The sequence below is a fragment of the Dasypus novemcinctus genome, chromosome 1 (assembly GCF_030445035.2).
Source record: "Dasypus novemcinctus isolate mDasNov1 chromosome 1, mDasNov1.1.hap2, whole genome shotgun sequence".
Lineage (NCBI taxonomy): Eukaryota > Metazoa > Chordata > Mammalia > Cingulata > Dasypodidae > Dasypus > Dasypus novemcinctus.
In genome coordinates this window covers 25,391,204-25,412,792 of record NC_080673.1, presented here as the reverse complement: position 1 = coordinate 25,412,792, position 21,589 = coordinate 25,391,204, and the positions used below count along the sequence as shown (strand labels likewise).

General features: G+C 39.3%; 1 long non-coding RNA gene and 1 pseudogene across 1 annotated transcript; both read right to left on the bottom strand.

The window, feature by feature from the left end:
* Nucleotides 1-1,929: 1,929 nt before the first annotated feature.
* On the bottom strand, nucleotides 1,930-21,025 carry LOC139439112 (uncharacterized). The gene is made up of 2 exons (XR_011648950.1): nucleotides 20,747-21,025; nucleotides 1,930-3,692 (listed from the first exon to the last, which is right to left on the bottom strand). It is a non-coding gene; the product is annotated as an uncharacterized lncRNA (long non-coding RNA).
* On the bottom strand, nucleotides 5,499-7,996 carry LOC101421576 (ribonucleoside-diphosphate reductase subunit M2 pseudogene; annotated as a pseudogene).
* Nucleotides 21,026-21,589: the final 564 nt, after the last annotated feature.

The window sequence follows — 21,589 nt, the reverse complement described above, 5'->3', positions numbered from 1 at the left end:
GAGAAAATTTTTATGGATTACAAGCATCCTTCCCTGACAAACATGTCACTGTTTTCCTACACGTCTATCACTGTTGACACTTTGTCGACCTTCTCCACCCATATACCCATCAACCACTCCCAGGAATTTTCTTACTACCTTGTAGTACAAACAGAGCAGAAGATCCATAAAATCAACTAGATTCATGCAAATGTATTTTAAGTTTATATCTTTTAAAATGCAAAGCCCTGAGTAATATCATGAGAAATGACAATACAGAAAGGACTAAGGGATAGTCCTCCAACCAAAGCAAATATTGGGCTAGAAAGCAATTTGAATAAACTATTTTGCAAGTCTGGAACCTTATTGGATGCTTATGATGACCAGAGGAGCACTTGATGAAGGAAGAGGCTGCTACTTCCTTCTGCTACTTCCCAGCACTGCTGTTGAACCCCTCTAGTGAATTTTTCATTTCAGATATTATACTTCTGAGCTGCAGAATTTCTGTTTTGTGGTTTTTTTGTAGTTTCTACCTCTTTACTGATATCTTCATTTTGTTCATGTATTATTTTTCTAATTTCCTTTATTTGTCCATAGTTTTCTTTAGCTCATTGGACATATTTAGGATAGTCGATTTAACATCTTGAGTAACTAGTAATTCCAATATATGGACTTTCTCAGGAATGGTTTCTGTCAAATGCTTTGTCAACCTTAATTGATGCAGAAAAAAATTTTGACAAAATCAAACAACCTTTCATGATAAAAACACTCAATTAACTAGGAAAACAGGAAACATCCTCATTATGACAAAGGTATATGAGAAACCCACAGTTAACATCATATATCATTTTCAGTGGCAAAAGTAAAAAGCATTTTCCCTAAGATCCAGAACAAGACAATGATGCATGCTTTCACCACTTCTTCAGCATAATATTGGATGTTCTAGTCAAGAAAGAAAATCTGTTTTAGTCAGCCAGAGGGGTCCTGATGAAATGTACCAGAAATCTGTAGGCTTTAATAAAGGGTATTTATTTGGGATAGAGCTTCAAGTTGTAAGGCCCTAAAGAGTCCAACTCAAGGTTACTTCCTTTCCAAAGTCTATTGCCATGTGGTTTTTTTTTAAAGATTTATTTATTTATTTATTTCTCTCCCCTCCCCCCCTGCCCCAGTTGTCTGTTCTCTGTGTCTACTTCTGTTGTTATCAGTGGCATGGGAATCTGTGTTTCTTTTTGTTGCATCATCTTGTTATGTCAGCTCACCATGTGGGCGGTGCCATTCTTAGGCAGGCTGCACTTTCTTTCATGCCGGGCAGCTCTCCTTATGGGGCGTACTCCTTGCTGGGGCTCCCCTATGCAGGGGACACCCCTGCGTGGCAGGGCACTCCTTGCACGCATCAGCACTGTATGTGTGCCAGCTCCATATGGGTCAAGGAGGCCCAGGGTTTGAACCACGGACCTCCCATATGGTAGACGGACACCCTAACAACTGGGCCAAGTCTGCTTCCCTATGTGTTGAAGCAAGATGGCAGGCAAACTAGTCTCTCCTTTTTAGTTTCTCTTAAGACTCCATGGACCCAGCTTCTGATCTCAATTGTAGGCTGCCACAGAATTGATCTCTCTTCCTGGGGCTTAAGCTGTTTAAGTCTTCTCCTTTCTGTCACATGGCAGGACTGAAATGACCAAGTTCTCTCCTCTTCTGTGTCATGATTTCAAGGCCTCTGGCATCTATGGAGCTCTTTGTCTTTGCTCATGTATCTTCTTCTGTGTGTTTAAGTGAGTGTCCATTTATATAGCACATCAAGGGGGGGGGGGGGCCTTAAACTGAGTTATACCCTACTGACACGGTCAAATAAAAGCCCTAATATTAACATAATTTAATCAAAGACATCTCAGCTGAATCTTATACAATCAAAGGGTATCATGCCCAGGGGAACAGATCAGTTTACAAACATAATCAAAATCTTTTTTTTTAATTCATAGATAATATCAAACTGCTACAGCATCCAAATTGAAAAGGAAGAAGTAAAATTATTTCTCTTCACAGACAACATGGTCATCTATGTAGAAAACCCTAAAGAATCCACAATTTTAAAAAAAAACTGTTAGAGCTAATAAACAAATTCAGCAAAGTTACAGGCTACAAAATCAACACACACAAAAATCAGTTGTAGCTCTATACACTAGCAATGAACAATTCAAGAAGGAAACTAAGAAAACAGGTACGTTTACAATAGCGTTAAAATTAATAGAATACTTAGCACTAAATTTAACAAAGGCGGTAGAAGACCTGTACACTAAAAACTACGATATATTGCTGACAGAAATTAAAGAAGATCTAAATGAAAAGATATCCCATATTCATGGACTGGAAGACTTAACATTACATACTTTAAAATGTCTAAATTTGAAAACATTAATTTATGTATATTTTACACAATAAAATGAAAAAATGTACAGTCCTTTGTTGGCAAATTTTTAGACAAAGAAATCTTGCCTACAGTTTTCTAGTGTTGATCTACAGTTTGTGGTTGGAAATATCATCCGTTGCTCAATCTGCAATAGTCAGAGATTTAGAGTGTTCTTTTCTCCTCTTGCAGTAAAGCCTCAGCTTTTAAAGGGGTTTTCAAAATTCCTAGAATAGTCTTTAGAAAGAGAAAAGAAAAGGAGCAAATAACTTCTTCTCATCTGTGACTTCAACAATTCCCCCCAGATAATATTTTTAAATAACCACTTCATTAAGATATTGAGATATATTTCTTTACCATAAAATCCAGCCTATTAAAGTGTATAGTTCAGTAGGTTTTAGTACATTAACAGAGTTGTACAACCATTAGCACTATCTAATTTCGAACATTTTCATCACTGCAAAAAGCATCTGATAGCCACTGGTAGTCCCTCCCCACTCCCCAGTCTACTCAATCCCTGACAACCACTAAACTATTTTCTGTCTCTATGGATTCCTCTGAACTGGACATTTCATTTAAGTGGAATCATACAATATGTGGGCTTTTCTGAATAGCTCCATTTACTTAACACAATGTTTTCAAACTATTAATTCATGTTGTACCATGCATCAGTATTCCATTTTTTATTTTTACAGAAAAACAGTTTTATTTTGATCATTTAACAATTGTACAGTATTCAATCTCAAGAGATTCTGAAAGACTTTACACTAAAAATGGTTTTCCTGTCAACAGATTAGAAATTGAATCTGAGTTAGCAGAATTCATAAATTACACAGCTAATGAGAAGTGGAATACTAAAATCTGATTCCAGATTCTACCTTGTACCTGATAATGCAAGGAAAAGTGTTTTTTCACTTTAATGTTGTCAAAGTGTGAGGACCATAATCCTGATTTTTTTTTTAAAGATTTATTTATTTCTCTCCCCTTCCCCTCCCCCCACCCCGGTTGTCTGTTCTCTGTGTCTATTTGCTGCGTCTTCTTTGTCCGCTTCTGTTGTCCGCCCGTGTCATCTTGTTGCGTCATTTCTCCGTGTGGGTGGCGCCATTCTTAGGCAGGCTGCACTTTCTTTCGTTCTGGGCAGCTCTCCTTAAGGGGTGCACTCCTTGCGTGTGGGGCTCCCCTACACAGGGGACACCCCTGCGTGGCAGGACACACCTTGTGTGCATCAGCACTGTGCATGGGCCAGCTGCACATGGGTCAAGGAGCCCGGGGTTTGAACCGCGGACCTCCCATGTGGTAGACGGTCGCCCTATAGGTAAAAATAAGATAGACAAGTCCCATATTACAGGAATGAAGAGATTGATCAGACAATTTATACAGTAAATGTTAAAGAATTGGCAATAGAAAAGGCCTGGTCAAACAGCCAACACAGCCAGTCGGCAAGGGCTGCCGAAAGTCCATATATGCCATGCATCATTTTCCATGTAATGGTTTGGCTTTGTTTAGAACATAAAGACAGATTGACAATGTAAGCCCTATTAAGTACATCTATAAGTTTCTAGCTCCTTCCGAAATTATTTGAATGCAACATATATTAGGAACTTATGCAACGTTAGTTTTCTGTTGAAGTTTAGGAAATCAGGTTGGCATCAGATTTACAGAAAATGTTAGACGTGATTTCACATTCAATAGCTCAGAACTATAAGATAATACTGGGTGATTATTTTCAAGAATGAGCTATTGGTGTACTGTAAAAGCCCACATGTAGAAAAAGTTTCTAATTTGATACTTTCATACCACCTAGAAGGGGGGGAATAATTTGAGAAATTAAATGTTACTGCCCCTCACAGGTGTTAAGACCGAGCTCATCAGCAGTCAGCCCAGAAAACTCCTCAATTCCTAGTAAATTAAGTTAGAAGATTTTACCTGAAAGATCAGCCTTAGAAAAAACTAACACCTACTTTTCTTTTATCCCAGGATACTCTAACTCAACATGCACAGCAGTGCTATAGGATAAAACACACAACCTGTCTTCTATGTGGCCTCAACTTGGCTAATAGCCATGCACAGGTTGGAATCAAAAACACATTTAAAAAAAGTTTCTTTTTAAGATTTTTAAAATTTGTTTCTCTGTCCCACCCCCCGCCCCACCCCCATTGTCTGCTTTCTGTGTCCAGTCGCTGTGTGGTCTTCTGTGACCACTTCTATCCTTATCAGTGGCACCAGGAATCTGTGTTTCTTTTTGTTGCATCATCTTGCTGTGTCAGCTCTCCATGTGTGCGGTGCCATTCCTGGGCAGGCTGCACTTTCTTTTGCACTGGGTGGCTCTCCTTATGGGGTGCACTCCTTGCCCGTGGGGCTTCCCTACGCAGGGGACACCCCTGCATGGCAGGGCACTCCTTGCACGCATCAGCACTGCGCATGGGCCAGCTCCACACGGGTCAAGGAGGCCCAGGGTTTGAACCGCGGACCTCCCATGTGGTAGGCAGATGCCCTATCCATTGGGCCAAGTCCGCTTCCCTAAAAAAACATTTCAATTCATTAAAGAAAATGCCTCATCTGTACAAGTTTAACTATAGTCACCTAGTAAATATTGAATAGGCTCCCATTAAGTAGTAGATTAAATCATTTGTGTTTGGTGTAGAAATCAATGAAGTTCAGCTGTATTAGGCTTTCAGCTTGACAGTTCAGTGTTTACTTGCAGGTAAAATGCCAGTTTTAGATACAAAAAGTAAACTTTAAAATCTGCCTTGCAGCAGTGAGGATGACATCGTCCAACGGCCTTGAAGGTTTAACCTTGCTGAATCCAACTAGCTTAAGGGTCTCCTCACTCAAAAGCCAAATTTACTCCTGGTTCAGATGTAGGAGAATCATCTATAGCTAACTTGCTGGCAAAAACCAAACACTGACAAGATTTTTCACAAAAATCCTACTAGCCTCTTGTCTTAGATGTCCTCTTTCTAGGCAATTCCACTAGTAATATTATTAACAGGACCCACTGAGGTAGCTACACAGTTTAAAGATGCCATCAAAGAATATCCCTATTAGGGTCAATTTATGGTATAGCAGGGTGATGTTTCAAGTAGCTGAAAATAAGAATACATCTTCAGTTCACTTAGTAGTCAGCATCCAAAGTAAAGGAATTTTCCACTGAGCTCACAGCATTCCCATCCTCTGATAGTAGTCCATTCTCTTCTCAGAGAAGCTGGTCTTTCTTCCAGTAAAACATTCCCCATGAAGTCAAATGGATTCTCTACACTGAAAACCTTGCTGACATCCAGTTCCATTCAGTATAAATCTGTCTGCTATGAATTCAATGGACAGCTTCATTAAACCACAATTCATTCCAGTCAGCTTCACAGGCAGGGCCTCAGTGAGGAACTCCTGGTCTACCCTAACAGGGTTGATAATTATTTCTTTTACTCTCTACGCTGAAGGTTTGTTGAAGTAGGTGTTTTTGAATATTAGGTAGTCAAAGTTACAGGGTAAAAACTCATCTCTGGTAATAAGTTCATTGGAAAACATGAAGCCAGGCATCAATCCTCCTTTCTTGAACCAGAAGATCGATAAAGAAGAGCCAGGAAAGAAGAGTCCTTCTATTGCTGCAAAGGCTACATCCTGTTCTCCACTGGTAACTTCTTCGTTTCCAATTCAACACAAGGCCTAGTCTGCCTTCTTCTTTACACAAGGCATCATTTCAATTACATTGAAAAGAAATTTCCTTTCTTCGGGATCTTTAATGTAAGTATCAAAAAGGATACTATAGGGAAGCGGACTTGGCCCAGTGGATAGGGCATCCGTCTACCACATGGGAGGTCCGCAGTTCAAACCCCGGGCCTCCTTGACCCATGTGGAGCTGGCCCATGTGAAGTGCTGATGCGCGCAAGGAGTGCCCTGCCACGCAGGGGTGTCCCCACGTAGGGGATCCCCACGCACAAGGAGTGTGCCCCGTAAGGAGAGCCGCCCAGCATGAAAGAAAGTGCAGCCTGCCCAGGAGTGGCGCACACACACGGAGAGCTGACACATGATGATGCAACAAAAAGAAACACAGATTCCTGGTGCTGCTGATAAGGATAGAAGCTGACAAAAAGAAGAACATGCAGCAAATGGACACAGAGAACAGACAACTGGGGCGGGGAGGGGGGGAAGAGGAGAGAAATAAATAAAATAAATCTTAAAAATAAAAAGGGATACTATCCATTTTAGAATGTATATTTCCCATGGCAATTGGAAGCCATAGAAAGAAACAGTGGGTTTCTGTAATCTGAACTTCTTGGCTAAATTGCTCCACCAAGTTTTAATTTACTATGCGATCACTTGCTGCAAAGAAAGCCAGAACATGTGGTACAAAAATATCTCTACTCTCAGGCTTCAGGGTTTCCCAGTGCTGAATATCCTTGGAAAGATCCACCTCCTCAGCTGTCCAAGAAGAAGCCTCACCTTTCTTATGTATCTGCCAAATATCATGATATTTGAAAGGAAAATTAACAAAGACCCGGGATTTTCTCTCAGGAGGCATTCAACCTTCACACTGGGGGCAGGTGTTTTGATTTTCTCCAGCTGGCCAGGACACAGGGGCTGCTAAGTGCAAGGACATGATCTCCTTGTCCACTAGAGTGAGCCCCTGCAGGAGTGAGAGTGGAGCTGCTGCGGGTCTGCCAGGATGCAAGCAGAATGCTGACCGAGAGCATGGCAGTCGCAGAATGGCCCGTGATGATGAGATCAGGCGGCACTTCCATTTTATTGCTGAATAATATTCCATTGTATGGATATGCCACATTTTGTTTATCCATTCATCAGTGGATGGATAGCTGGGTTGTTCCTAATTTGGGGCTATTATGAATAATACTATGAACATTCATGTATATATTTTTAGGTGGGTATATGTTTTTTATTCTCTTGGGTATATATATACCTGTGACTTCAAAATTTTAATGCAATTAAATTATTTAAACAAATTCACATAGACTGGTTCACTTCATAAGGGTGAATTCACACATAGGTTCTGCCCTCGCCCCCATTTTATAGTACATACAATATTTTTAATTATGACTTTGAATTTACTACTTGAAGTAGGAGGAAAGAAGGTGAGACTGTAGAATTAAATGTTAGATAAATAATTCACAGGCGGCGGATTTGGCCCAGTGGACAGGGCGTCCTTCTACCACATGGGACATCCGCCGTTCAAACCCCGGGCCTCCTTGACCTGTGCGTTGCTGGCCCATGTGCAGTGCTGATGCCCTGCCACACAGGGGTGTCCCCCGCGTAGGGGAGCCCCACGCACAAGGAGTGCGCCCCTTAAGGAGAGCCGCCCAGCGCGAAAGAAAGTGCAGCCTGCCCAGGAATGGTGCCGCACACACGGAGAGCTGACACAACAAGATGACACAACAAAAAGAAACACAGATTCCCATGTCGCTGACAATAGAAGAGGACAAAGACGACGCAGCAAATAGACAGAGAGAACAGACAACCGGGGTGGGGGTGGGGGAGGGGAGATAAATAAATAAATCTTTTAAAAATAATAATAATAATTTATAATCAAACTATAATACAAAACTAATCTTGAGTATCTTGAATTGAATCCAGAAGTACCTTCCAAGATGAATACGCCATCACCAAGTGGAATTTATTCCAGAAATGTAAATGTGGCTTATAGCTTTTAAAAAAACTATTAGTATGATTTACCATATTAATAGGTCAAAGGAGAGCAACCATATGATCCTCTTGGTGGATGCCATGCATTTAATAAAATTTTACATGCATTTCCAATGCAAATACATAGTAAAGTAAAATTAGATATATATCAAACTCATTTTTTTAATGAAAATTTCTTAACTCATTAAAATCAGGAGTAAAATAGAGGTTCAATTAATGTATTAAGCCAAAGAATCAAAGAAGAACTTAATGGAAGCAGCAAAGCAATCATTTTTGCAAATGATCTTAAACTATATTTACAAAATTACTAGTTTGCTTATACACAAAATACAAGCTGTTAGATAATATTTTGGCAGAAAACACATCAACCTCAATAATAACAAAAAATGTAAATTACATAAGAAAAACTAACAAGAAGTGCTTTGTGAAAGTAATGATGAAACTCTATTGATACCTGTCTGATCTCAAATACAATGCTTTAACCGCTACGCTGGATATAGTCATATACAGTCATTATTTGAAAAGGGTGGCATTTCAAATAAGTGGTAGAAATGGAGTTTCAGTAAGAGAGTTGGAACAACAGGCTGGTTATCTGGAAAAAATGAGCAGATCAAGATTTCAATACCTTACCTCCAAATACCTTCTAGAGCAGGGGTTCTTAACCAGGGATCCATGGATCCCCAAGGAGTTCATGGAGAGATTTCAGAGGGTCCATGAACTTGAATTGAAAAAAAAATCAGCTCGATTAAATGTCCAACATGTTATCTTGCCAAATAGTTCACCACAGTTTAATGTTCTTATTCAAGGTGAACAACAGTCTGCACACTGACATGATTTTAACTTTCCTATGTTTTTGACATATTGGACTACTATGTTAAGAAAAAAGCAGGGAAGCAAACATGGGTCAAGTGATAGAGCAACTGCCTACCATATGGAAGGGTCCAGGGTTCGACACCCAGGGCCTCCTGACCCGTGTGGTGAGCTGGCCCATGTGCAGTGCTGCCACATGCAAGGAGTGCTGTGCCATGCAAGGGCTGCAAGGAGAGCTGCCCTGTGTGAAAAAAGCACAGCCCACCCAGGAGTGGCACCACACACATGGAGAGCTGACACAGCAAGATGACACAACAAAAAGAAACGCAGTTTCCTGGTATCACTGAGGGTGCAAGCAGACACAGAACACACGGCGAGTGGACACAGAGAGCAGACAACAGGGGCAGGGGTAGAAATTTTAAAAAATCAATCTTTAAAAAAGAAAAAGAAAAAAAGCACATATGTATAATATTATATTGTATATTTTTTTATTTTACTAACCATATTTCAATATATGTGATTGATTCCCTTTGTAATTTTTTTTTATGCATTTAAAATATCATTCTTGTGGGATGTATTTGTACGGGTGTGATTTATTTATAAAATAGTACACAGTAGAGTGTGGGCTTAATATGATTTTTGTTTAGTGGATAACTGCCTGTAAAAAGGTCAGTAAGGAGGCAGAGATGGTTTTATGATGCCATAGGAAAACTCAAATTTCTAAAGGTTTGCTGAAAATGACCATTTGAACAGATGTTGAACCGTCTTAGGCAATCAGCTATTGAAATTATGGGAAAGTTGTGAAACATAATTTTGAGTAATCCTAAAATTTAATTTAAAGACATGTCAATATTGAGTGTCATAAAACTATCTGCTGCTACATTCTGAAAAGGGGTTCTGTGGTTTTCACCTGACTGGCAAAGGGGTCCGTGGAACAAAAAAAGGTTAATAACCCGTGTTTTGCATGGATCACAGATATAAATATGACTGATGAAACATTGGAATTACTAGAAGAAAAAAAATTGGATAGATATTTTTTCCATTTGGGGTATGACTTTTTCACAAAAATTCAGGAACCAAAGGGTATAAGATTGTAACTTTGACTTTTTAAACTTCTGTTTTGCAAAGAACCAAACAAATAACAACAAACAAACTCATAACTCACACTGTAAAGAAAGGAGGAAGACAGATGACAAATTGGGAAAAGAGTTTTACAGCATGATGCATAATAAAGGATTAAAAAATATGTATATACAAATCTGTTTTAGTTTCCTAGACTGCGCAAAGCAAACACCATGAAGTAGTTTGGCTTTAACAATGGGAATTTATTTGTTCACAGTTTGAGGCATCACTGAGCCAATACTTTCTCCCCAAAGTCTCAGGCTTCTTGGGCTGGCTGCTGGAGATGCTTGGTCCTTGATTTGTATTATGTCAAAGCACTTAGTGGCTTCTGCTGGTCTCTCCCTTCTGTTGCTTTCAGCTTTTTGCTTCCATGGCTTCATCTCTTTGTCTGAATTTCACTCTCTTACTAAGAATCCCAGTAAGAAGATTAAGACTCATCCTGTCGCGGTGGGTTACACCTTAACCAAGGCAGCCTCATCGAAGGTCTTATTTAATGGGTCCATACCCACAGGAATGGATTACTTTTAAGAATATGTTTTTCTGGATTACATATGGTTTCAAACCACCACAGTATATAAGGGAAAAAATGAAGAGAAAAAAGACATAATATGAATAAGAAATTTACAAAAAGAAGACATCCAAATAACCAATAAGAACATGAATTAAACAATTTTTTTTAATTTAAATTATTTATTTATTTTTAAAAATTACGTTAAAAAAATATGAGGTCCCATTCAGCCCCACTGCCCCCACCCCCCACTCCCCCCACAGCAACACTCTCTCCCCTCATCGTGACACATCCATTGCACCTGGTAAGTACATCTCTGAGTATCACTGCACCCCTAGTCAATGGTCCACATCATAGCCCACACTCTCCCACGTTCCATCCGGTGGGCCCTGGGGGGCTCTACAATGTCCTGTAATTGTCCGTGAAGCACCACCCAGGACATTTCCTCGTCCCGAAAACGCCTCCACATCTCATCTCTTCCTCCCATTCCCCAAACCCAGCAGCCACTATGGCTACCCTTCCCACACCCATTCCACATTTTCTCTGTGGACATTGGAATGGTTGTGTCCATTGCACATCTATGTCAAGTGGAGGCTTAGATTCCACATGGATACTGGATGCACTCCTCCTGCTTTCAGTTGTAGACACTCTAGGCTCCATGGTGTGGTGGTTGACCTTCTTCAACTCGATGTTAGCTGAGTGGGGTAAGTCCAATAAATCAAAGTGTAGGAGCTGAAGTCTGTTGAGGCTCTGGGCCTGGGTGTCATATTATCAGTCCAGAGATTCAAATCCCCTAAATATATCTAAAACCCCAGCACCAACTACAATTCCATTAAAGTAGCATGCAAGTCTTGTGAAAAGAGATCCCCTCTGAGTCCAATTCCATCATGCAGAAACACCAGCTCCAGAGAAGGGCCATCTGCCATGGCAGTGAACCCCATCTGCCATGATCATAGAACCTGTGGGTCTCTTTATTCCTCAAAAGAACCAATACCTGGGATTGTATCTACTTTATCTGTCTCTCAGACTCTGCTCATTTGTGCATAAGGGCATTCCTTCTGACAGCCTCCAGACTCTTTTTTAGAGACTCATAGCCTTATATTCTCATTTCTCCTTTCCATTTCCCCCTTACATTAGGTCAAACAGCATTTTGAAGTCATGTTATTATATGTAGACAGGGATATTCTGCTGATCCATGTTGAACCTTTAATTCAAGGTCCTTTTCTAGTTGCATCTTCAGCTGACATGTGGTAGTGATCCCTCGGTGCCAGGGAGGCTCATCCCCGGGTGTCATGTCCCACGCTGGGGGGACTGCACTGCATTTACGTGCTGAGTTTGGCTGTGAGAGTGGCCACATTTGAGTAACATGAAGGCTGTCAGGAGGAAACTCCCAGGCACAGTGCTACTCTAGGCCTTATTCTTATTGGAGGTGTATAGGCTCAAAAGCATAGCCATAAGTATCAGGAGCCCACTGTTGGGCCCTCCTTCCTTCCTAGTTCTTGCCGTTGCACCTGGGGAACTGCCGCTGCTCCCCCAGGGTCCATGACAGTGACCCCTCGGCCAGGGGCCCAGTACCCCCCCCCAGCTATTGTTTTTAATTGTTTCCACTATGAGTATATCTAGACATTACTATATACGCTGGGCATATGCCCTTTATAACTCCCTGTCAACCATATATATCCTGTCAATAGCATCCTATATCAGTATTCCTCCGCTGCCATTGTTGAACCACTCTGTGATCCAAAACTTCCTGTAAATTCAATCCCAGCATAATGTCAGCTTCACAAGAGTCTTAGATCACTGAAATTCATATATACAATATAGAGTATTTCCCCAGATTCACCATAAAACCTTTTCCCTTCCACAGCAATAATCTCTTAACTTGTTCATATCATATTTCCTGAAACTGATGTACAGATTCTGAGACAATAGCTTTCAAACAAGGTGACTTCTGTGCTTACTATGTGGTCCATACTTTAGGTTGTACAGTTTTCTAAATTTTTTAGTTATCCTATGTTTTGCCTTATGGTTTACATTATTTGTCTGTCATCTCCTATATGTTTTTGGAGTAATATTACATGTTTTATATTCATCTTCGTGTATTCTCACAAAACTCCTCTCTTGCCCCCATATTTACCTTGGTTCCATCCATTCCACATCCATTTTTCCCTCCCTTTGGGGCCCACAACGCCAGCCAATCTCCCTTTCCCGAGAAGCCATGTCCAGAGATACTTGCAGCAGTATTCAGGGCCTGACTTTCTCAACTGCCCTAATGCCCTGGGAGCCATCCTTTCTCACTAGAGATACAGTTCTCTCTATTTGATGGCATTAGTCCTCCCCAGGATGTGGGTCCACCCCAACTCTCACTTCTTGGGTCTCTTCCCAATGGTACAACCCACCTTGGCAAAATGAGCCTTCAGCTATTTGCCCAGAGTCCGTCCCACAACAGCCCATACCCCCTGAGCATCCTAAACAGGTAACCCTCCTACTTATATTTTGATACTATTTTCTCAACATTATGTTCTCAATTAACACCTGACACTCTCCCATGTTCGTATGTTGCCCCTCCCTCCCCCCGATTTTTGGACAATATTATCCCTCTGCCCATCCCCGGCCCCCCTCAAACCCACAAAGCCCCACCCGAAGGTAACCCCTTGCCCCCATTTTGTCCCTTCTTTGTGCTCATACTTACCGCCAGCTCATCACAGATTCCACCCCTCCAGACGTTAACTCACATCCTTCCTCCACCCCCCGATTTCCTGTAAGCCTCTTTTCCGGTGTCTAGCTCTCTGAGTCAGTTTGCTTATTTCATATCATTGAGGTCATGTAGTATTTGTCCTTCAATGCCTGGGTTGCTTCATTCAACATAAGATTCTCAAGGTTCATCCATGTTATCACGTGTGATTGTAGTGTATTTGTTCTGACAGCCGAGTAGTATTTCATTGTGTGTATATACCACATTTTATTGATCCACTCATCTGTTGATGGACATTTGGATTGATTCCAACTTTTGGCGATAGTAAACAATGCTGCTATGAACATTGGTATACATATATCTGTTTGTGTCCTTGTTTTCAGTTCTGATGGGTATATAACCAGCAGTGGTATTGCTGGGTCATATGGCAAATCTATGGTTAGTTTTTTGAGAAACCTCCAAACTGTCCTCCAGAATGGTTGGATCCTTCTGCATTCCCACCAGCAGTGGATGAGTGTTCCCCTTTCTTCACATCCTCTCCAGCATTTGTATTCTTCTGTTTGCTTCATAGCTGCCAATCTTATGGGAGTGAGATGGTGTCTCATTGTAGTTTTGATTTGCATTTCCCTGATAGCTAGAGATTTGGAGCATTTTTTCATGTGCTTTTTAGCCATTTGTATTTCTTCTTTGGAGAATTGTCTGTTTACATCTTTTTCTGTTTGGAGAATTGTCTGTTTACATCTTTTTAAATGGGTTGTTTATCTTTTTGTTTTCAAGATTTATGAGTTCTTTATATATGCAAGTTATAAGCCTCTTATCAGATATATGGTTGCCAAATATTTTCTCCCATTGTGTGGGTTCCCTTTTTACTTTCTTGACAAACTCCTTTGAGGTGCAGAAGGCTTTAATTTTGAGGAAGTCCCATTTATCTATTTGTTCTTTTGCTGCTCGTGCTTTTGGTGTGAAATTCATGAAGCCATTTCCTATTACGAGGTCTTGTAGATGTTTCCCTACACTGCTTTCCAAGATCTTTATGGTCTTAGCTCTTATATTTAGGTCTTTGATCCATCTTGAGTTGATCTTTGTATAAGGTGTGAGATGGTAATCCTCTTTCATTCTTCTACATATGGCTATCCTGTTCTCCAGGCACCATTTGTTGAATAGGCCATTCTCTCCCAGTTGAGAGGGTTTGGTGGCTTTATCGAATATTATATGGCTATATACATGAGGTTCTATATCGGAGCTTTCAATTCGATTCCATTGGTCTGTGTGTCTCTCCTTATGCCAGTACCATGCTGTTTTCACTACTGTAGCTTTGTAGTATGTTTTGAAGTCAGGAAGTGTGATTCCTCCTATTTCGTTTTTCTTTTTCAATATGTCTTTGGCTATTCGGGGCCTCTTTCCTTTCCAAATAAATTTCATAGTTAGTTTTTCTAGTTCCTTAAAGAAGGCTGTGTTGATTTTTATTGGGATTGCATTGAATGTGTAGATCAGTTTTGGTAGGATAGACATCTTAATAATATTCAGTCTTCCTATCCATGAACAAGGAATATTCTTCCACTTATTTAGGTCTTCTTTGATTTCCTTGAACAGTCTTGTATAGTTCTCGGTGTGTAAACAATTTTATTAGGAATCAAAACCAGCCAAATAAAATATCGATGAAATATTACATTTTTTTGTCAGATAGGCAAATAATAAAACAGTTAATAACATTCAAAGTTGGAGATGGTTTCAGGAAATGGATAGTTTCACGTCCTATTGTTGAGACTGTAAATTGCTAAATCATTTCTAGAGGATAGTTTAGCAATATAAAAAAATTGATCCAAATAAATTCCACATGTAGGAGTTTTTCCAAAAGAAATAACTGAATGAATGAGAACAGATGCAACCATAGGGATATGGGTTTCATTTTTGTTTTTCATTGGCTTTTTAATTTTTTATTTTTTTATTTTTTAGGAGGTACTGGGGATTGATCCAGTACCAGGGAACCTAGGACCTTGTACATGGGAAGCAGGTTCTCAGCCACTGAGGTACACCCACTCTTCAGCTTTGTTTATAATAGTAGAAATTTAGAAACAGCTAGATCATTAAGTAAACTTTGATATGTACATTCAACAGAATACCCTGCAGCCTGTAAAATAGTGAAGCAGCTCTGTATTTATGGATCTGGAAAGATGTCTGAGACAAATGGTTGAAGGAAAAGAAGCATGTTTCAGAACAGAGTGTACATTATGATTTCATATATGTAAATTTGCATTCATCTAAAATGTGTATATAGGCATAAAGAAAGGTTTGGAGGATGTTTACCACATGATAACATAAATCTTCTCCAGTGGTAGGATTTTAGGTATATTTTTAGTTTCCTCTTTGTACTTTTCTGTCACGTTAGAATTTTGTTTACAATGAGCATGTATCATATTTTAAAGCCAGCAAGTTATTTTTAATATATTGACACTAAGTGCAGCTTCTTTTCAGCATGGCAATGCATGTGTTAGCAGTTTCACACAGATATTGGAACTACCATCATTCGTCAGGGGTGTTTCTCCCTGAAAACACTTAGTCCTAAAGAGAAAAGTAAACAAGCTCAGAGGCTAGAGGATATATTGGGAGATATTTAGTACACAAGAAATAACGTGGTTCATATAGAGTCAGACAACTCCATACCTAAAAATGTGGCCTCAAAGAGTTCATGTAGCTTCCATGTATCCCTTTAAAAAATTCTACCACCAAAATATCACATTTATACTAAAAAGTGGCATTCAATGTTCAGAAACTTAAATGTTTTTAATTTATACACATTCTCATGGTAGAATATATATATATATATTCATATAAAGGACCAAAAAAAAGCGTCACTATAATATATGCTCTGATAAAGGAGACTTGGATTTGCAGTCAGAGGCAAAAAAAAGCTAGTATCAAGGCAAGGCCAAGTACACTGCACATCCTTGCCAGATACATATTTCTGGCAAAGTAACAAGGATTGGTAATTGAACTATCAAACATATTTCAAGAGGGTGTTATGTTGTGGAGGAAATGGAATAGATTTAGAGAAATATATATTCTTTTCTATGACCTGAGAAGTTTCTGAACACCGGAGGAGTTAGGCAAATTCTAATAATATTAAAAGCAATATATGGCATGCTTTATTATATATTTCCTAGAATTTTTCACATACATTTATTTAGGAGGTATTGGGGTTTTGTTTTGTTTTGTTTTGCTTTTTTGAATGTAATGATGCCAATAGCTAGTTTGTTTGAAACTATACATATTCAAGTTAATTTTATATCCTACTAAAACTTGATTGAGAAATTTTCAACCCTATAGTTTTGAATTCTATTTCCAGCTCCAGCACTATTATACTGTTGAAGTTGGCTAAACTTACTTTATTTCTAGAAGCTTTGGCCAATTCAAGAAAGGAGAGAACAATCCCTTACTCCACAGGGTGGCAGTAGGGTTAATGAGATAATATTGAGAAACCGTTTTTAACACAAGGGAAAAAATGCTCCGGATAGGCCTACTGCATATTGACATCTAAAACACAAAATGTAGTTTCATGAATAAAGGCATGTGTCATCTTTAATACTTTTTATTAAAGCAGTTATAGTCATAAACCATATCTTGAATATTTTTAATGTTTCACGTCCATAGACTAGTCCTAAATCAGTACCTTGCCAAGGAAGCTAAAAACCTCAGCTTCAGAAATGCAGAAATTCCCAAGTTCAGAGAAATGCTAACAGAAGGCAAGCCTATCACATTGTTCAAGTGTTTTCTGCCTTATCCGTTAGTCAACCAGGAACTTTTGGATCTCATTTTTCAAGAATGTGCATAAGCTAATTTTCTATAAAAACTGAAACACAGAACAGCGTATTTTGGAAAAGGGATTGAAAATAGAAACTCATTTAGACTCGACAATCACTTTAAAACGGATGGAAGCACAAGGATTATCATGGACTACTAGTTTTTATTAATTGCAAAAGCTAAAGTCTTTATTGCAAGGTTCTTGCACCAACTGTACAGCCTCTTAGAAAACTAAACATTTTCTCAAGGGACCAGCTAAGTCCCTATTTACAGGCTCAAACTCTTGGTTGAATGCAATTTGAATTATCTACAACAATAGGACTTATTCTTTAGAATTTTTGCAGATTTACCAAGTAAGTTACAAGAAGCAGTACAGTTAGACCAGTGATTCTCAAAGAGGGTGTGGTGGAGAGTTGGGAAGCTATTCTATCTTCCCCTTCTCCTCACTCATGGATAGATAAGAATCTCCATATGTGTATGAGTAGAAAGAAGTTCAATATAGTAATTTTATATTTGGGGGAAAATCTCTAAAATTTAGTATAGTATAACAACTATGGAAAGTAAACCTCGGGAAAAAATGCAGTTACATAGGTTAAAAAATTGAGCAGCTCTAGTAAATAATGAAAATTACTATAAAGGAAAGAGCATTGAAAAGAACTGGTCATTTAGCTGGGATTGTAAGAAAATTTTCTTGGTAAAAAAGGTGGCAGAGGGACAAGGAGGATCATGCAGTACCCAGAATGTTCCAGTTTCCTCCTCCATCCCACACTTGCCTAGTTTGTGAGCAAGCTGTGAATTTGGATGGCTTAATCTATGACTTGATTAGGTTGATTAAAGGCTGAGTTAAATTGAAATCTTTGGCACTGTGCATTTCAAACAGATAAACATAACACTTGCCAGGAGGCAATTCTAGAAGTTTAACATTTTTTATTGGGTTGGAGATAGAGAGATTTGCTTGTAGGAAACAAAAGGAAGCCGGCAAGGAAGAGGAGGAGAGGGCGAAATAGGAAAATTTTACTTGATTTAAAATTCTTAAATCAAAAACAATAAATCATCATAAAGTTGAACATATAGTAATAATTAAAAAAAAAAAAAAGCCTGCACAATGATTTAACATTTTAGGGTAAATCTATTGCTGCTCCAAACTAGAATTCAAAAATAATAATGAAAATCACATATTATTTGGAGTCAATAGCACAGCAGGCACAACATATTTGCTTTATAAGAATTACATTGACCAGTTAGAGAAATGCATTTCCTAGAGAACAAATGAGGACATTCCACCCATATCTTTTAAGATATTAGGAGAGCCTCTTCTGGAAAGATAATGCTCGTATCTTTTTGTGTTTCTCATGACCTTTCTTTTCACACAGTGTCGTGCAGTTGGGTTCTGCACTATGCAATGGGGTTTGTCTCGCTGACTTATCTGGGTTAAAATACCCAAAGTAATTTTCCATTTGCTCTCTCTCCTAAAATGCTTTGTTAAAAGTCATCAGTAGGTGGGTAAAATTGTTTAACACAGTGAAAACTCTAATTCAGAATAATTATCTGAAACTCAAGTGAATTAGTTAAAGTCTGATTTATAAAGTTCTTTCTGAGATCTACAAGTTTGTATTTTAAAGCTTTCCTGGAACTTGAGCTGATTCTTAAATTTCCAAGGAGAGCTCCTTTGGACCTGCTTTGGCAAACAGTTAAAAATCAGTTTTTGATTAATTCATCATTCATATGCAAATAAATGCCGCTACAAAATTTCAAGAGTGCTTGAAAGGATTTCCTAAGGAAGGTTAATAGTTCCCTCCGGAAATTTTTTTTCATTAATAATTTATTTAGCAAACATTTTCCTCAGAAAATGTACAAAGGCCATGATCTTGCCATACTAAAATTATTCCAACTTCTTAAATACCAGGTTTATTTAGTGAGATATTACTAGAATCCTTGCCCCTACTTTCATCACATGAGAACGACAGTTGTGTTGTGTGTATAAACTGTGTGGAAAAACAGTCCAGAAGGTAGTTCCTTATGGCTTGATTTTAGCTATTTCTAGGATTTGTTTCAACATCAAAGAGGATTCTGGAAAATTTTGTATTGATTTTTACTAATGATTATTTACCTGTATCATTTTCCATCTAAACAATGTGCTAGGAGATGGTGTAGACACAGGTAAGGGCCTAGAACAGTGTTTGAAAGTGATAATGAAAACAAACTAGAGCATGCTGAGGCTGGAGGCTGACGCATGGCCGCCCATCCAAGTCCAGGCTCTATCTGCTTCCCCAGAAATCCACGAGTGTGAGGATCAATGCTGTAAACTCTTAACTGGTGGGGTGCTTATATATGCAGCGTGTTGGCAGCAATGGCTGTCAAATGCACTTACATAAGCTGTAATAGTGTCATTACAGACATGAAGATAAAAGGAAGGAAACAAAAAGAAAGAGCATAAAAGAGAAGACGGGTAGCAACTATCGAGATCCAAGCCATATTATGCAAAGTTCAACTGAAGTCTCTATTGTATGACAGAGCAAGAGATGGAGGTGGAGGTGGGGTGGACCTTCCAGAGCCTCAAAGCCTCTTCTTATAGAGGAGGATATCTGTTCTTAATCTGGGTCTCACAGTAACTTCTTTCACATTTTAAGGGGGATTGAGTGAAGTGATGACTTTTCTGGTAAATGGTACATTGCCTCTAAAGAGGATAAATCAGAAGGTTGCCAGGGTTCTAGAGACTACTACTGATTGGAATTTGGTCCTAGAGTTTAATGGCTTCATTCCCAATCTTTGGGACTCTGGTGTGTGTGCAGAGTAGAGGGCATGGAATGGCCCTCACCAGAGTGCCTGCCCCACCTGCTCTTCCTCATAGTCCTCTCTGTTTCAGCACTAACCAAACCAGACAGTTGTCTAGAGAGTCTATAACATTTTAAAAATAATGTTCCTTGATTTTAAAAGTAATCTATTTTTATTGCTAACAAGTGATAATAAAGAACTGTATGGAACGAAAAGGAAGAGTCCCCACCCTTTCCCATACGTTGTCCTCAATCCATTCAACTGAGGTCATAGATGATAAAAACCTAACTCTGAGAGATTCAGACAGATTACACCAGTGCCAACATTTGAAAAGAGAAAGTCTTACATTCAGAGGAATTCCGTGTGTCTTCCAGTAATTCATTTCTTAACTTTGATAAGCCCTGGTTAGGTTCTTTAAAGGATTTTTAAGTTTTTACACCCAGTGCACCATGTGTGGTGCAAACTGCCAAATGTACACCTTGTATTATCCTTCTTACATCCTGGATTCCTGGGGAGAGGGTGTATGATGTGGGCGTGTTTCGTGTGCTTGATATCTATAAATACACTCAGAGGCAGCTCAAAGCTGCTCACTGTTATTTCAGCACATTGACTATTCCCGGTTTCTGCATACACCCGCACCCTCACACAAAAGGAGTAAAACTGAATTTTATTTCTGCTATGGTGACCACGATTCCAGATAGTTACAAAACTAGATATCATTTTTTAGGCCTACCCCACTCTCAAAATGCAAAATTAACTTCTGATTTTTTAGCAAAAAATTTTTTTTGCCTTCCTTCAATGTTGACTTGCAAGATGTTGACTTCTATTTATGCCTCCACCTGACTTTTGTAGTTTGCTTCAGGGTTCATTTCCTCCCAGCCCATGATTCTGACTGCATTTTTTAGCTAAGATGTTAATCTCTCCTTTTTCCAGAAATCCCAGCCTACAGAGCCCTGCCCACTGTTGCCCGTACCTTATCCTTGCAGTCTTCACTGACCTGAAAGATGTAACCTTGCCGGTTTCGAGGCCTTAGTGATCTCTCCTTAGACACCTCTCCAGGCTCACTGCCCTGGCTTTTCCTCATGAAAAGCATAGTCATTGAGAGTCCAATCTCTGGAGCCAGGCTGTCTGGGTTCAAATCTTGGTTGTGCCCCTTCCTAGAATGAGTTACTTAATCCCTGGTTGGGCTTTAGTTTACTCATCTTCAAAAATGTGATTATCAACCCTCCCTACCTCACAGCGTATTTATAAAAACTGTGGTGGATTGTTGCAGTAATAGAAAGTCCAAAGAATCACGCCTCTCTCTGTACCCATCCCCTTGTCACATCCCCTCCCACATAGACTTTGAGCTTGGCCACATGGTGTACTTTGGCCAATGGCACAAGCAGAGGCTTGATAAGTGTTTACACATTAGGACTTGCCCTCTCTTACTTGCTGCTTTTGGAACCTAGCCTCCACATGAAAAAGCCTGGTTTAGCCTGATGGTTGATAAGAATATCCCTCCCAGTTGACACCACTTCCCTAGCCAACCTCTGGACATGTCAATGACACCACCTAACTTGTCAAGTATTTGTATAAACATGAGTGAGTCCAGCTGACCCTACATGGAATAGAGATAAGTCTTTCCAGCAAAACCCTGCTCCAATTGCCAATCCACAGAATCTTGAGCAAATAAGTGGTAATTAAGTCATTAAGTTTTGGGGTGGTTTGTCACACAGCAATAGTTAACTAATACAAAGGCAAGTGAGCTTTACATGGCACATGGAAAGTGATTAGAAAAGTGTTTGGTGCATAATATCAGTCATTGTTTATTATTATTTCTCAATAGTTCAAGCCATAC